This window comes from Pezoporus wallicus, unplaced genomic scaffold (genome assembly GCF_028554395.1).
Source record: "Pezoporus wallicus isolate ANWC-B61680 ecotype Strahan unplaced genomic scaffold, APGP_CSIRO_Pwel_v1 contig_8218, whole genome shotgun sequence".
Taxonomy (NCBI): domain Eukaryota; kingdom Metazoa; phylum Chordata; class Aves; order Psittaciformes; family Psittacidae; genus Pezoporus; species Pezoporus wallicus.
This window is the reverse complement of record NW_026636063.1, coordinates 1,810,379-1,826,688: the sequence shown is the minus strand read 5'-3', so window position 1 is coordinate 1,826,688 and position 16,310 is coordinate 1,810,379. Positions and strand designations below refer to the sequence as shown.

Below are 16,310 nucleotides of genomic sequence, written 5' to 3'. Positions count from 1 at the left end.
CCAGAAACACCAGGTGCAATTCTTTTCTCCCTGCCATCAGACCAAACTCCTCAGCTGCCCACTCCTGCCTGTTGCCATCTCTGCCACTCATCTGTTAAATCCCCAGGCTTCCTTGATTACTAGGCAAATGTCCCTTCTGGTTCTTTCTTGGAACATCTTCTATGCATTTTGTGAATGCATCTGTCTATATATTTTTCTGTGAAGGTTTTGATTTTTTTGGTGTTATTTCCTCTGTTGGTATACAGTAGGAAGCAAGGCAATTTTAGTGTTCGCTTATTGTGTTTATTACTATCTTGGAAGTTTTTGCAGCTTATTATTGATAGGAGGTACAAATTCACAATGAGTCAAAGGTGAATAAAACACTATTAGACCATGCCTTCAATGATTGATATTCACTCCTTGCTCACATTGTCTTGGTAAAAATGACCACATAAGAACAGACACGTTGATTTTTATTATGCTATGCTGTTAATTTGAAAAAATATCATCTCAAGTTGGTGTTTTGCAAGGAACTTTTCAGATGCTTTATAATAACCTACATCCCTTATCTTATGCTTGGCTTTCCACTGGGAGAAAAACCAACAACCTTGAGGCTGTGAGTTAAATATGTCATTCTACTAAGAAAATTATCCATGCATCCTTGCTTTCTTTTATGTTTTCAATCTTTTGAGATTTTGGTAACTAAAGATTATTTTACCTAATAAATTAGGATCTTGATAACTAATAAAACTTCAAATATTTCTACCCGAGTATAGCCTACTTGTAAGGTGAATTAATTGTTCACAACTTATGGCTTGTTTGAAAGACCAGATACAAATGTTGTTCAGGATATCCCTGGAAAGGTACACACCTACATGTGCATACTTCTTCCATCCACTTTACTCATTAGAGGATGATACAGCAGATTTAATATTTCCAACAGATGCTCTGGCATTCTGGTGGTGTGACCAACAACATTTGCAGGACAAGGTTATGTATCTTATTTGACCAATTACATAAAGAAATTACCAACTCTCATGCATCTGAATTCCCTTTTCCTTCTTTTTATAATAGAAACAATTTCTTGCACCTCATTCTGAACGTTCCCACATGTAGCCTTCCCTTTTTCATCTGACACATAAAGTGGTCACTAAACAATTGCATTGTGAACTTAATCCAAACTACAGCACAAAGATATCAGTACTAAAGTGGTGAAAAGCATTACCTTTCACTGGTTATATAGAACATATTTTCATATTAGAGGTTTTCTATTATTATTCTTTCCAGGAACAGGTGTGTTTGTTTTCTGGGGCCTGGGTTGCGTGCTGGTCCTCTGTGCTGAGTGCCATGCCATGGAATCTTAAAGGCAATGTAGCATCTATGTTGAATAGGCACACAGTGATAGCTGACTACAGGGAGGGAGCTTTTCATCCTAGAAGAAATACTTGACAACAGTCTGTGTGAGCAGAAGAGAGAAATGACGTGTACACTCTGCGCTAGTTCAGGTCTCTCTGCATGCAGGGTTGAGCAAACAGGACTAATGACTTCATGCCTGAGCCAGGCAGACCCATCCCTCTTAGAAGCCTGTCTCATGCACAAACAATGTAAATCCAAGTAAACAGCAAATGATTAGGAAACATTTTCAACTTTAAAGAAATAACTTAATGAAAAGGGTAAACATCTGATCAGGGAATCTAATCCTTTTAAAAGCAGGTGTACCCTCTTGAATTTTCTGAACTAGAAACACAGCCAAAGCAGGCTTTATTTTGGGGCTGTGCAGATAAATTATATATTAAAAATACGTTATTACTTTAATGACAGTTTTCAAAAGACTTTGAAAACAAAGGAAAAGCAAACTTTACATTGGTCAAGGAGACAGGACACAATTCTAAGAAATATTCAAGAATAAGTTATAAAAAATTCATGAAACTGGAAGATTTACTCTTTTACCCATTTGGCACAGCACAGTTACTTTCATCAGGAGAGATGGAATTCTTTACGCTTATAACCCTTCTAGTAGTCAATATAGTATTGACTGTATTGCAGCCAATGTAGCCAGTGTGGTGATGAGATACTGTAGTTTTCACAAGCTTTTATTAGGTTTGCTGTGAAATGCCATATTCTCATATTAGTCATCCTCTCTGCTTCATATCTTAGAAGATGCATTTCAAACTGTTTTTAAAGTACATTATTATTCAGCTGTTCACCAAAACAGACCAATATACATTATAATATGTTTACGAGCTGGCAGTCTTACAATTCAACAATTTAAAACTTACATTGCATCTGAGATAGCTACAAAATTGTTTCAAATGGCTGAGCTTACTTTTTGGAGCAAGTAGTTCTAAATGAAAAGGTTGATCGCTGCAATTTCATTATTAGCAAGTAAAAGAACACCGATAGAAATATTGCAGTCAGTATTCTATGATATTCCATGGAGAATGAAAAATGTTTAGTGGACAGTTTAGAATATTGTTAGTATAGGGTGCCATAAAAACTGCTGAACTTGCTTTTTTATTTATACTATTGAGGTAGGTTTAATGCCACTTAAATATCTTCAAAGCCATGTCTTTACTGAAAAAATCAGCTCTTTCAGCAACAGATTGTAAACACTTTCCTTCTAGCATTTTTCAATTGAATACAAGCTATAGGCAGCTGGGGAGGACAGAGCTTGTCATCTCCTATCGAAGAGCAGCCAGTCTGCAGGCAATGCAGAACTTCTCTACTCTGCCATGAGATATGCAAGGTCATCTTTTGTATGTGCGAACGGAGCCAGGTTCAAGTGTGTGAAGGGAAAGAAGGAGGTGGAGGGTTGGATGAAAAGAAAGAAATTTAACCTATTCCCCAAGAACAAATCATAAAACAAGAGCCCATCAGATTCTATACATCTTCTTTCAGTGCCCTCGTAAGTTCACTGTGGCAGGGGACAAAGCTGATTAATCATGTTTTCTTAGTTGCTACTACTACATTAATTAATTCAGTGCTTTCAACAGATGTCTGCATGAAAATACAGCAACTCAATTAGAAAAAACAGATCTTATCATCAGAGGTCTTAAGAGCTGAGATACTACCCAAGTAAAACAGTAGTTCTCTGAATAACAGGGCCAGTGCCAGCGATATGGGAAATAAGCAAATGAGGCCCTGAGGACAGAATGAAGATGGAGAGAAGGAGCACATTACATTAGTGTGTCTTCTTAAGTCGAGGGTGGAAAAAGTGCTAGGATTGTGTGCTTCTGCAAGTTCTTAAAAGCCTTGCACATCTCTCTAGTGAAAAATGTTTTTGCAGTTCTCTTCACCTGCCATCAGGAAGGAAGAAATTAATTACTAATTTGCTATCAAACAAAAAATTGTTTTAAGTTACCCAAAAACATTTAGATCAAGATATTCTAGTGGAATACATGTCTACAAATATCCAAACAAGGCTTTTAAAGCAAAGATCACTGGTCACATAAAGATGCCTGCATTAATGATATTGCACGCTAAAGACGCAGCACTGTCAGAGGCATTGCAAACATCCCCCATCTTCACCTACCTCCTCATAGCAAGGAGGACACTCTCCTACCTCCTATCCATTCATCCTGAGCTCATGCTGCTGCCAGCACATGTGATAACTTTTGCCAATTGTGACAGTTGTTTTTGTGAAGGGGGGCATCTGTCTACTTAAAATCAGACTGAGGTTTGCAAACTCATTCACAGAGGCCATGAAATAGTCATCAGGTGGTAAAAATTATCTTCTTGATTAAAAGAAAAATTACTCGTATGTTTTGAAGTGTTAGCATAAAAATTACCATACACCAAAAAGCAGGAACACGGACTTTCTGACAAAGATATCAATATGTACTAAGGATGTTTTGTCTTGAGCTGTTTGCAAACATTAATCAAATAGCTCACTAATTTTGTAGCTTTCCATAGATGGGAGAGGCTCAGAGGAGTTTCAGTAGGAGCCCAACTCTCGGCATCCTATTTCTACACTGATGGTTTCGCTAAATCTTTTGCTGTAAGCCTAAAAGCAAAAGAAGTCCTCCATACAGTTTGTTCCAATTAAGCAAATTAAAGCTATAGATTTTTAAACAACAGAAAAAAAAAAAAGACATGGACAATGTTTAAACATTTAAAGCATGACAAGAACAAGTATATTATTCAGTGAATGGGCAGGCAGTTAATATATTAACTCCTGACATACTACCCGATGCAACACATTTGCAGGGTAAGTGCATTAGCAGTTCAATGTTTCTTTAATTTTTGCACAGAAGCATCAATTTTTTTTTTTTTGTCAGATCACATTTTGTAACACAGTATCAATCTTGCCATATCCATGTTCTAGATGGGCTGTACGGATTCTGCTGTAATTATGTCAAAAAATGAAATATTTCAAAATTTGATTGACAGCTTGATTACAATAATGCATGTGATTAAATTCAGGGTGTGCTGGTGTAACAAAGGAGGGAATGTCAGTGGTAATTAGCTGTATTTTTGTTAAATTTTGTTGAGCATTTCTTGCTCTTCAGTTGGAGTATATTGAAAGCAATGAGACACCTAGTGGTAGCCTTTTTTTAGAGCTTAATGCCATTTGGGACTTGAAGAAAACCAGTTCTTATGCAAATCATATATTTTGTTACATGTCATGTAAATTTTATGTAAATTAGCACGCTCATGAACACCAAGACTATGCCATACAGCAGCATGATGGGAAGGATTTCGTGCTATGTTGCAGTACAGAAGAGCAGCAGTAAGTATTTCTTCTTCTCCAGACAGCTAGCTCTGGATAATAAAGCTTGCCGTAAGACAGAAAAGTGTAGCTTATAATGAAATGCAGTGGTTTATTTTTAATTTTCATTGCATGATGCTTCCTTCCAAGGAAACAGCCAATGAATTCTGCCCCTTCTACTTCCTCAGAGAAAGTTTGTATGACACAATTAATCCACCAAATACTTATTTGTATGAATATGGATTAGCTTTCGATATGAAAAAGGCTACAATTTGAACTGATTTTCATTAATTGTGGCTTTTTTTTTTTTTCTGTGAAAAATAAGCTCCCTGGACAAAACCAGCTATGCTTAATCTTACAAAAGATCTTAGGTATTTTAGGGTGTTGTTGGAAATAAAAATGCTACCGAAATGATAAACTTTCAGTGCTTACTCTCTCTGTGATTCTGCTCTTCCTCCAACTATTAGTCAAACTTCTGGATAAAAGCAGAGATAGGAAACTCTTATTTCCTAGATTCAAATAATTCAAGTTGCTAAGCAGAGATGGGAAACTGCTATTTCCTAGATTCAAACAATTCAAGGTGCTTTGCCACACAGTATAACAGACTCAAAACTGTGTTCCCTCACTGGTCTGCTCATCTTTCCAGAAGTTCTACTATTCTCTCAAATACCCCCTTTACAACTGGCACATCCAGTCCAGGCCAATACTCTTCTCTCGACCCAGATTTTATTCCCTTTTAAAATCTTGTAACCGACGACTTGTCAGAAACCAGGTTACCTATATTCATTCTATTTTTGGGAGTGAGGGGACAAGGTAGAGCAACTAACAGAAAGCTCTGGAATTTATTTGGTATTTGCTGACTGTAATATCTTTCAACAAATGTTTTTTGTTGTACCTGGGTAACATTCAGTAAACTGCTGCCTAGTAAAATGGAGATGGTAAAAATACATAAATAAAATCCAATGTACTATAATAATGTGAAATACAAATACATAAAGCTGGAAGTCATTAATTTTCTGTGAAAGGAAATCCCAAAGAGATTCCTAGCAAAAGTAACAAATAGATGGTAGTTCTTTATTTTTCACACCACACAAATATATTTTCAAAAAAGCAAGGGGAAAAGATGCTATTTTTGCTACTTTCAAGCAACAGAGTTAAGATGGCATTGTTTAAAAGTCCACTGTGAAAAACTGTAACAGCCTGGTGACCTTGGAAGTCATAGTGAAGTCTTTAAGCAGCGAGAAATATAGAACTGTAGATAGGGAGCAACAATACAAGCTTTTCTAGGCCAGTTTACATCAAAAGAGGGTTTACAAATACATAAACTCATTCTTCATTGCATTTTGCTAGACCCTAATCACCATAAGAAATCACTATTTGATCACTAATTCTATTGCTAAGGGTGAGCTCACCTCATTCAAGGTATCCATATCCTCTGAGCAACAAATGACAGTAAATAATAAGTTTATAGAATTCTGGTTTCTTACTTAAACAGTGTGCACTGAGATAGCCACTACTATTTGGCAGAGAAGTGTCTGGAGGCATGCTAATGACCACAAGAAAATTTCAAACCTCCATAATGTGCTTTAATCACCAGCTGGAGATCAAAAGCCACCATGTGATTTTATACAGCATGGGCAGCTTCCAGAACTGCCGTATGTGGAAAGAGATCAATGGTAAAATTGGTAGATACAGCAAAGCTTTGCAATAAAAGCGTTTTATGTATCTTGTTCAAAGTATTTAAGTGCCTTTTAGATCACTGATTGAACCATAGACATTATAAAGTGGAACCTTTTAATACCAAAATAAATTTGCAGAGTAAAATAACATTATAGGAAAAAGCATTGCACTGCAACAGGACAGATAATAATTCTTTCACACGTAATGGGATACATGAAATGTTTGATGATAAGCAGAACTTCTCTGTATCGTTATAGTCAGATTCCATGTACTGTTGTTAGTGTGCATGTGAATGTATCTACAGCAAAAGATATACAGGCCTCCCAGATAAAATGTATGCATACCTATAAATACAGCTTCTAACTAAGATGGGTGAAGACACTTCATGGTCAAAACAGTCTAGTCATTTATTTTTAAGTAGAAAAAACTGCCCAGGCATATCAGTTTGGACCTTCACCAAAGAAAACATACAAACCCTTTAGAAACTCATGAAAATCCTTTAACTAGAATTAATTTAATGCACTTCAAAGAAACTCTAGTCTTAGAAGCTTCAAGTTATTTAAAACGATCCCCTTTAGCAGCTTCAAATCACATGTCTGTCAGCATCGCAAAACTTCCAGAAAAAGAAGTGAAACTCTCAATAGATCTGACACTAGCTTTTCTTCCACAGCATTTTCATTAGTTTTTCTAATATTCCATCCCCTTTCCATTAAATTATTCAGTACACTGTGGAGTTTGGACCTCTTCTTCCTCATATTCCATTCCTTCATTTAACTACTTAAGTGCTTAACTTGGGGAATGAATACAGAGGATATTCTTAAAGAGCTGCAAGATTTAGAAAGACATGTTTTGGCATCTTAATTTTGAATTTAATGTGTTTTGAATAGTGCAATTAATAATGCTTTAAAAAATTCATAATATAGAATTGGGAGTCAAGAAAACCAGGTCTTATTTTGACATTTAGTACAAATTTCCTTTGTCATTTCAAGCTAAACAAGTTTCACTCAGCATCTCTGTGCCTGATTCTTCATCTGTAATAAAGGGAAAATATTTAATTGCTGAATAGTGCTGATTCTTTATTAAGTTCTTTAAGAACTTGATCTTATCATGAAACAATATTGTACCTTCCTTTGGTGAGGAAAACTTATCTCATGTGTAGTATTTTTAGAGAGATACGTAATAACTGTACCGAGCAAGAAAACTGTCTCATCAAATAGGCAGAACATTCAAAATAATAGTTGATTCTCTCTGGTTTCTTATTCACTGCATGCTAATGGAATTAATAAACAAAAATTTAAATTCCAACCTAGAACACGCAAAAATTAGTCTATCTTGTAAAGATACCCGGAAAGATTTTAAACACATGGCAATAACAACTTTGTTCCTAGCTACTTAACAGCAATCAGCTGGGATTTTATACTGGTCTTCTAAAATACACACAAGCTGTGAGGTTACTGGGCAGATCATTTTAAATACTCTTAGACTGTATATTAAAGGACGAACAAAGACAACTCCAGAGTGCCATATTGCTATTCTTAGAGAACAGTGATTATCCTTTTAAAGTTTAATAAAAGTACATTAGAGGGAAATCCCACAACCTTCATTTAATTTATACACATCTTTCCACTGAGGAAAATAGTGTGAAATGTGACCAAGATGGAAAAAAAAAAAGTTTGCAGTAACCACATTTTCTCCCTAGTGTCAGTATACTTACACTGCAGGATAATCCATAGATATGATGCTAAGCATAATTCTTAGTACACGACAGCAAGTACACTGCGGTTAGATGCAAATGCAAGGCTACTGAGTCAAGAACTGCTTCTTGGAACATGATCATACCACTGTTCTTTCTCAAACTATTTGTGAATTGCAACCACCAGGTTTGTAACAAAGCTTTTTTTTTTGTTTAGCACTTCAAGAAGACAGGAATTTGAAGCAAATGCCATGAAGATTTTTAGGAAAAGTAAATTCTGATCTCTACTCCCACATGTGGTCCTCAAACCCCAGTTAGGACAGCTAAGTGTAACACATATGTACACATTTATCAAGCATCTGTGGTGGCCCAGTCTCCCCACTAATTTTGTAATTGTTGATTTTCTTTTTTTTTTTTAATTTTTGCTTTTTAAAGCATTGTGTGGAGTACGTCAAAGGAAAAACATTGTGAAATGTGCAAGGACTTTCCTTATTTTGCATAGTAGAAAAACTAAATAGACTGCAGGAATGGAATACATGCTGGAGTTCTGAGCTATTTAATTCTATAATTTTTTGGAAAAGTAGAAATGTGAAGAACATTATGTAAAATTACCACTGTGTCATTTAGTAACTTTTGAAATCCAAACTTCTATATTTCTAGACTGAACTTGCTTACTTGCATCTGTAAGTGGAAAAGTATGTGTGCGTTTTTTGCTCAAATACTCCCTTCTGATATCTTACAGAATCATAGAATTGTTAGGGTTGGAAAGGACCTTAAGATCATCTAGTTCCAACCCCCCTGCCATGGGCAGGGACACCTTACGCTAAACCATATCAACCAAGGACTCGTCCAACCTGGCCTTGAACACTGCCAGGGATGGAGCATTCACAACCTCCCTGGGTAACCTATTCCAGTGCCTCACCACCCTAACAGGAAAGAATTTCCTTCTTCTATCCAATCTAACTTCCCCTGTTTAAGTTTTAACCTGTTACCCCTTGTCCTGTCACTACAGTCCCTAATGAAGAGTCCCTCCCCAGCATCCCTATAGGCCCCCTTCAGATACTAAAAGGCTGCTATGAGGTCTCCACACAGCCTTCTCTTCTCCAGGCTGAACAGCCCCAACTTTATCAGACTATCTTCATATGGGAGGTGCTCCAGTCCCCTGATCATCCTCGTGGTCCTTCTCTGGACTTGTTCCAACAGTTCCATGTCCTTTTTATGTTGAGGACGCCAGAACTGCACACAGTACTCCAGGTGAGGTCTCACGAGAGCAGAGTAGAGGGGCAGGATCACCTCCTTCGACCTGCTGGTCACGCTCCTTTTGATGCCGTCCAGGACACAGTTGGCTTTCTGGGCTGCAAGCGCACACTGCTGGCTCATGTTCATTTTCTCATCAACCAACACCCCCAAGTCCTTCTCTGCAGGGCTGCTTTGAATCTCTTCTCTGCCCAACCTGTAGCTGTACTTGGGATTGCTCCCACCCAGGTGTAGGACCTTGCACTTGTCATGGTTAAACCTCATGAGGTTGGCATCAGCCCACCTCACAAGTGTGTCAAGGTCCCCCTGGATGGCATTCCTTCCCTCCAGCGTATCAACCAAACCACACAGCTTGGTGTCATCGGCAAACTTGCTGAGGGCACACTCAATCCCGCTGTCCATGTCAGCGACAAAGATGTTAAACAAGACTGGTCCCAACACCGATCCCTGAGGGACACCACTTGTTACTGGTCTTCAGCCAGACATTGAGCCATTGACCACAACTCTTTGTGTGCGGCCATCCAGCCAGTTCTTTATCCACCGAGTGGTCCATCCATCAAATTGATGTCGCTCCAATTTAGAGACAAGGATGTCATGTGGGACAGTGTTGAAGGCTTTGCACAAGTCCAGGTAGATGACATCAATTGCTCTACCCTGTCCATCAGTTCTGTAGCCCCATCATAGAAGGCCACCAAAATGGTCAGGCTGTCACCAAGCACCTTGTTGATTTTCATGTGCCTTAGCATGCCTTCCAAGAGAATCTGCTCCCAGATTTTGCCAGGCACAGAGGTGAGACTGACTGGTCTGTAATTCCTTGGGTCATCCATTTTCCCCTTCTTGAAAATGGGGGTTATATTTCCCTTTTTCCAGTCATTGGGAACTTCACCTGACTGCCATGATTTCTCAAATATGATGGCCAGCGGCTTCGCAACTTCATTTGCCAGCTCCTTCAGGACCCGCGGATGGATTTCATCAGGTCCCATGGACTTGTGCACGTTCAGATTTTTAAGATGGTCTCGAACCAGATCCTCTCCTACAGCGGGCGCAAGGTCTTTATTCTCACAGTCCCTGCATCTGCCTTCCAAGACTTGGCTGGTTTGGTCAGAGCCTTTGCCAGTGAAGACCGAGGCAAAGAAGTCATTCAGAACCTCAGCCTTCTCCAAATCCTGTGTAGCCAGTTCTCCTGAGAGCTTCCTGAGAGGGCCTACATTCTCCCTAGTCTGTTTTTTATTTGCTATGTACCTGTAGAATCCCTTCCTGTTATCTTTAATACCTTTAGCTAAGTTTAATTCTAACTGAGCCTTAGCTTTCCTAACCTGGTCCCTAGCTTCTTGGGCAACATCCCTGTACTCTTCCCATGCCACCTGCCCTTGCTTCCACTTATTATAAGCCTCTTTTCATTTGAAGTTTCCTCAGGAGCTCCATCCAAGGAGGTCTCCTGGCCCTCCTGCTGCACTTCCTTCTGGTTGGGATGCAACACTCCTGAGCTTGCAGCAGGTGATCCTTGAATATCAACCAAGAGTCTTGGGCCCCCCTGCCCTCTAGGGCTGTATCCCATGGAACCTTCCTAAGCAGGTTCCTGAAGAGGCCAAAGTCTGCTCTCTTGAAGTCCAGGGCAGTGAGCTTGCTGCATGCTCTTCTCACTGTCCTGAGGATCTCAAATTCAACCATCTCATGATCCAAGGCTGCCCTGGAGCGCCACATTTCTAACCAGCCTTACCTGTTGGTGAGCACGAGGTCAAGCATGGCACCTCTCCTTGTCGGCTCCTCTATTACTTGCAGAAGGAAGTTGTCTTCTACACAATCGAGGAACCTCCTGGATTGCTTGTGCCGGGCCGTACCGTCCTTCCAAGAGATGTCAGGGTGGTTGAAGTCACCCATGAGAACAAGGGCCTGCGAGCGTGAGGCTTTTCCTATCTGTCTATGGAGTGCTTCATCCACAGGTTCTCCTTGATCAGGCGGTCTGTAACAGATCCCCACAGTAATGTCTCCCATAGCTATATTCCCTTTAACCCTGACCCACAAACTCTCTGTGGACTGCTCACCTGTCCCCAGGCAGAGTTCCATACTCTCCAGCCTATCCCTAACATAAAGGGCAACTCCCCCTCCCCGCCTGCCAGGCCTGTCTTTCCTAAAGAGCCTATAACCTTCCATTCCAACACTCCAGTCATAGGAGCCATCCCACCATGTTTCTGTGATGCCTATTATATCATACCCTTGTAGATGTGCACACATCTCTAATTCCTCTTGTTTGTTCCCCATGCTACGGGCATTTGTATAGAGGCATCTGAGCCGAGCTCCAACTAAAGCCAGCTCATTGGCTGGAGCGGCTGGGATATCTCTACATTGCTCCCAGCATTTATTATAGGTTCTGGCAACTGACTGGATGTGTTGGAATGGAATGATGCCCCCCTCCCCCAACACATCTAGTTTAAAGCCTCCTTGACCAGTCTGGCAAGCCTCCTACCAAAACTGATCTTTCCCTTAGACCAGCTCCACCAGCCCCCGGTAGACCTGGCCTACAAGCTTGGGTCCCGTGTTCAAGACACCCAAACCCCTGACTATGACACCACCCTTTTAACCAGTTATTAACCTGGCTAATCCTCCTAACTTTTTTTAGGTCTTCCTCTGTACCCTGGAGAACTGATGAAAAGACCACCTGAGCTCCAGAGCCCCTAACCACCTCCCCCAGGGCTCTGTAGTCCTTCTTTATGTTCCCCAGGCTACTACTATCTATATCCCTCGCACCCACATGTATCACCAGGAGTGGGTAATAGTCAGTGGGACTCACTAGAGCAGGCAGCCTCTCTGCAACATCCCTGATCCGGGCCCCTGGTAGGCAACACACCTCCCTTGAGACGAGGTCTGGCCAGCAGAGAAGTGCTTCTGTCCCTTTCAGTGTAGAGTCCCCTACTACTACCACCCGCTCCTTTTTCCTAGCAGCACCAGTAGAGATCTTCTTTAGCAGTGCATCAGCCGGCTGTTTCTGGCTCGAGTGCGCTTCCTCATTAGCCCCCTGCAGGACAGCAAAGCGGTTCTGCGTGGGAACAGGGGATTTAGGGGGAAGCCCATTGCTTTTGGTTGTCCTTTTCCACCTTTTTTTTTTTTTTTTTTTTTTTTGTCACTAATTCCCAGCTTGCAGGGTTAACGGCCTCCTTCTTTCCTTCATGAGCTAGAGGGGAAGCTCGAGGTCCCTGCACAGTTTGGGCCTGGAGCAAGCATTCCTGCTTCCTCTCAGCTTCCCTGACATCTCGCAGTCTACTGACAGCATACCACAGCTCAGCCCCTGCTGCAGGACCTCCACCAGAGAGCACCGAGTGCAGTCCTGCCCATTGTGCACCCTCCCCTCACCAGACCAGTGCAGGCACTCTCTACACCCCGAGCTCTGCACTGCAGCCTCTCCTCGCATCGGCTCTGTCTGGGTGCCTCCGCTGGCCACCGCCGGGGCAGCCAGAGCAGAGCTCCCGGACCGGGCCCTGGTCATAGGATGAGTGCTCCCCATCCCGCTCGCCTGCCCGCACAAACTGCCTCGCCGCGCTCTGTTTGCCTGCTCTGTTCACCGCGCTCCTGGTAGCTCGTGCTCCCTGGGGCAGGTTTTTAACCGGTCAGGGCTGGTGCCGCTCCTCCTGGCTCCGCCCCCCGTGAGTCAGCTGCTCGCTGTCGTCAGCTGAGCTGCCGGCTCCCGGGCAGGTCCTGTCGAGGACTTGAGGCTCCCTCGGTGGCTCTTGTCGCTCTGAGTTGAGGCTCCTGGACGCTGATCTCCCCCCCCGCTCCGGTGTTGAAGGCGTCCTCTCTCGAGATACTCACCTCAGCAATTCAAATCACTCACCTCAGCAAATCTTGCAGACCTTTAGTCCACAAATCACAGACTGAAAAAACTAAGCTAAAGCAGAAATGAGCCTAACAAGTATAACACACTATCTCACTACCTGCTGACATTTGGCATTTTCTCATTTGATATTTTTACTGGAATCCTCACATTCATGCATTCCTGTGTTTCAGTCTGCCCAGCCTTGTGAGAAAGCACTGAACCCACTCAAGTGATTTCAGCTACGTTTCTGACCTTGCTTAATAATTCCTGAAGACCTTGAGTTTTCTTACTGTATAATGAAATTGTGAGGCTAAATCATTCGGAACATTTCACCTTTTTATTTTTCTCTTTTTTCTTTGTAGGTTTGTTTGTTTTTTTGTTTTTTTGTTTGTTTGTTTGTTTTTTTGATGGGGAGGTAGGAGGATTCAAATGTCCTTTGTGCTATTTTGAGCCTTTTGAGGAACATTCTTTATATTCTCCTAGTAATGAGGATGTAGCTTGCATGGGTCGGAGCAATCCCAGGCACAGCTACAGGTTGGGCAGAGAAGAGATTCAGAGCAGCCCTGCGGAAAAGGACTTGGGGGTGTTGGTCAATGAGAAAGCTAATATGAGCCAGCAGTGTGCACTTGTAGCCCAGAAAGCCAACCGTATCCAGGGCTGCATCAAAAAGAGTGTGACCAGCAGGTCAAAGGAGGTGATCCTGCCCCTCTACTCTGCTCTCGTGAGACCTCACCTGGAGTATTGTGTGCAGTTCTGGTGTCCTCAACATAAAAAGGACATGGAACTGTTGGAACAAGTCCAGAGGAGGGCCACGAGGATGATCAGGGGACTGGAGCACCTCCCGTATGAAGACAGGCTGGGAAAGTTGGGGCTGTTCAGCCTGGAGAAGAGAAGGCTGCGTGGAGACCTCATAGCAGCCTTTTAGTATCTGAAGGGGGCCTATAGGGATGCTGGGGAGGGACTCTTCATTAGGGACTGTAGTGATAGGACAAGGGATAATAGGTTCAAACTTAAACTGGGGAAGTTTAGACTGGATAAAAGGAAGAAGTTCTTTACTGTAAGGGTGGTGAGGCACTGGAATCGGTTGCCCGGGGAAGTTGTGAATGCTCCATCCCTGGCAGTGTTCAAGGCCAGGTTGGACAGAGCCTTGAGTGACATGGTCTAGTGTGAGGTGTCCCTGCCCATGGCAGGGGGGTTGAAACTAGATGACCTTAAGGTCCTTTCCAACCCTACTATTCTATGAGTCTATGATTCTGTCTTTTGGAACTGATTATTACACATAGTGCTCCTGAAAAATGGCTGTTCTCCATTTGCTCTGGAGATTCACCAGTCTTCTGAAAACTTTCAAGATTAATCTGGATAATCTGATGAAATGCTGGTTAGTAGAATTTATACTGTAGTTTGATCACTATACCATAAGACATTCTTCTCAAGCCACATTCTAAATATTGTTTTTGACACATTGATAAATTAGAAGTATCTAACTACATATTTACTATAGTACCGTATCTACTGCATATTTATTGCTATTTAAAAGTAGCACTTGAACTCTTCTTAAGAGCTGTATCTGTAGGACATATATGGATTTGATTGCCCATTTCATTTAAGATTAGAGATCTTTTAAGGAAAGATACGAAGTCCTTTCTTTGCAGAAGAATTAAACATTTTTATAAATTCTAAAATAATTCCTAAAGTGTACTTTAAGGTTGCAGTCAGCACATTCCAGGAATAGTTTCACTACAAATTATAGTAAAGGATGACAATGAGTAACCCATTCTATGCTTTTGGTCATCCCCTAGTACTCGGCACTGGTGAGGCCACACCTCAAACACTGCGCTCTGGGCCTTCAAAGGCATGTTTTTTTTTTCATAAAACTTTGCAATTATTATTTTTGAAAAGCACTCAAAACAATGTAAGTACTAGAGAACCTATTGAAAAATGTCAGGGCTAAATACAGATTTTGTCAAAGTGTAGATAAGCTTCTCTGGAGTAGGGAAAAGCTCCAGTGCACAACTGTTCAAGACTGTAGTAGATAAAATCAGAAAGATTCGAGACAGGTAGGTAGGAATGTAGATAACGTCATGAGGTATGTACTGGTATGCAATGATTTAGTGTGCAACCTCAGGCTCCAGTGCTGGGATGGCTGGAGTGCTTGATTTTGGCCTGGGCCATCAGTTACACAGGATGGAGAACCCCTGCATCCCTCTGGAATTTGGCAGCCTATGTCTTGCCCTGTCTCTCAAACAGCGGCTATCAGCACATAGCATCAGCCTGACTAAGGCTTTGCCAAAATTATTTCGGCTTAAAACACCGAGATTTCTTACAGCTCCCCAGTAAATTACTTCAGGTCTTGGGTCACCGCGAGCATTCGGCAAGCCTGTACCACGGCCAGTCACGGACTACACTTCCCAGCAGGTACCGCGCATAAGGCGGGATGAGGGCGGGAGGCTGTGGCGCAGAGGTCCAATGGGAGCGGGCGATGGTGGGAGGTAAGCGCTGGGGCAGGCGGTTAGCCTCAGGGTTTCTCGCAGTGCGGGAATTTCGGACGGGGCGGAAGGAGCGGCGGTCGGGTCTGGCACGGAGGAGGTACTTTGGGCTGGCGTCTGCCTTTAGGGTGTAGGTTTTGTTTCTTAGGAGGCAAAATTTGGGGCGCTGTTTTGCCTCCCCTTCGGCGTACCATGCGGCCCCCGCCTTTCAGGCAGGTTCGGCAGGTTTTTCCCGCTGCCCTCGCTGAGGAAGTCGTTGGTACCGCCGCGGCCCACTCGGCCTTGTTCCTCCCTCTCGTCTACTGCCGGGGTACGGAAGATACCTCCCCTGCTCTTCCCCTCTCTTAGCCCATGGCACGGCAGGCAGCTCCCTGGGTGACAGGGAGAGAGAGAATGGGGTCAGGTGGGTCAGAGCTCCCTCAGTTTCATCATGGGGATTGCTACACCCGCTCTCCCCCGCTACGGGCTGATGGCTCTAAAACTGCCTTTGCTGACAGTGGCCTAAGGTTTTGTTTTGTTTTTTTTCTTTTTTTTTTTTTTTTTTTTTTTTTAAGCGCTATGACGAGGTGGGGTAGAGGCTCAACTCGGAGCCACTTGAAGGAGGTTTGTCTCCTTCAGGAACATCCCAGTGTTGGCTGACAAACATATCATCTCACCTGGGAGGTATTCCGGAGTTTTGCCTTAAACTTCTTTTTT

General features: G+C 42.2%; 1 protein-coding gene and 1 long non-coding RNA gene across 3 annotated transcripts in view; one reads left to right on the top strand and one right to left on the bottom strand.

The window, feature by feature from the left end:
* Window positions 1–2,201: 2,201 nt before the first annotated feature.
* LOC130593664 (uncharacterized) lies at window positions 2,202–5,164 on the bottom strand. The gene is made up of 2 exons (XR_008970853.1): window positions 5,094–5,164; window positions 2,202–3,275 (listed from the first exon to the last, which is right to left on the bottom strand). It is a non-coding gene; the product is annotated as an uncharacterized LOC130593664 (long non-coding RNA).
* A 10,412-nt stretch (window positions 5,165–15,576) lies between these two features.
* The window catches only part of VRK1 (VRK serine/threonine kinase 1), a 35,822-nt gene continuing 35,088 nt past the window's right edge, over window positions 15,577–16,310 (top strand). For both annotated transcript variants that reach the window (XM_057398995.1, XM_057398996.1), the window contains exon 1: window positions 15,577–15,714. The gene's annotated coding sequence lies outside the window, so the exon portion shown is untranslated. The remainder of the gene's footprint in view (window positions 15,715–16,310) is intronic.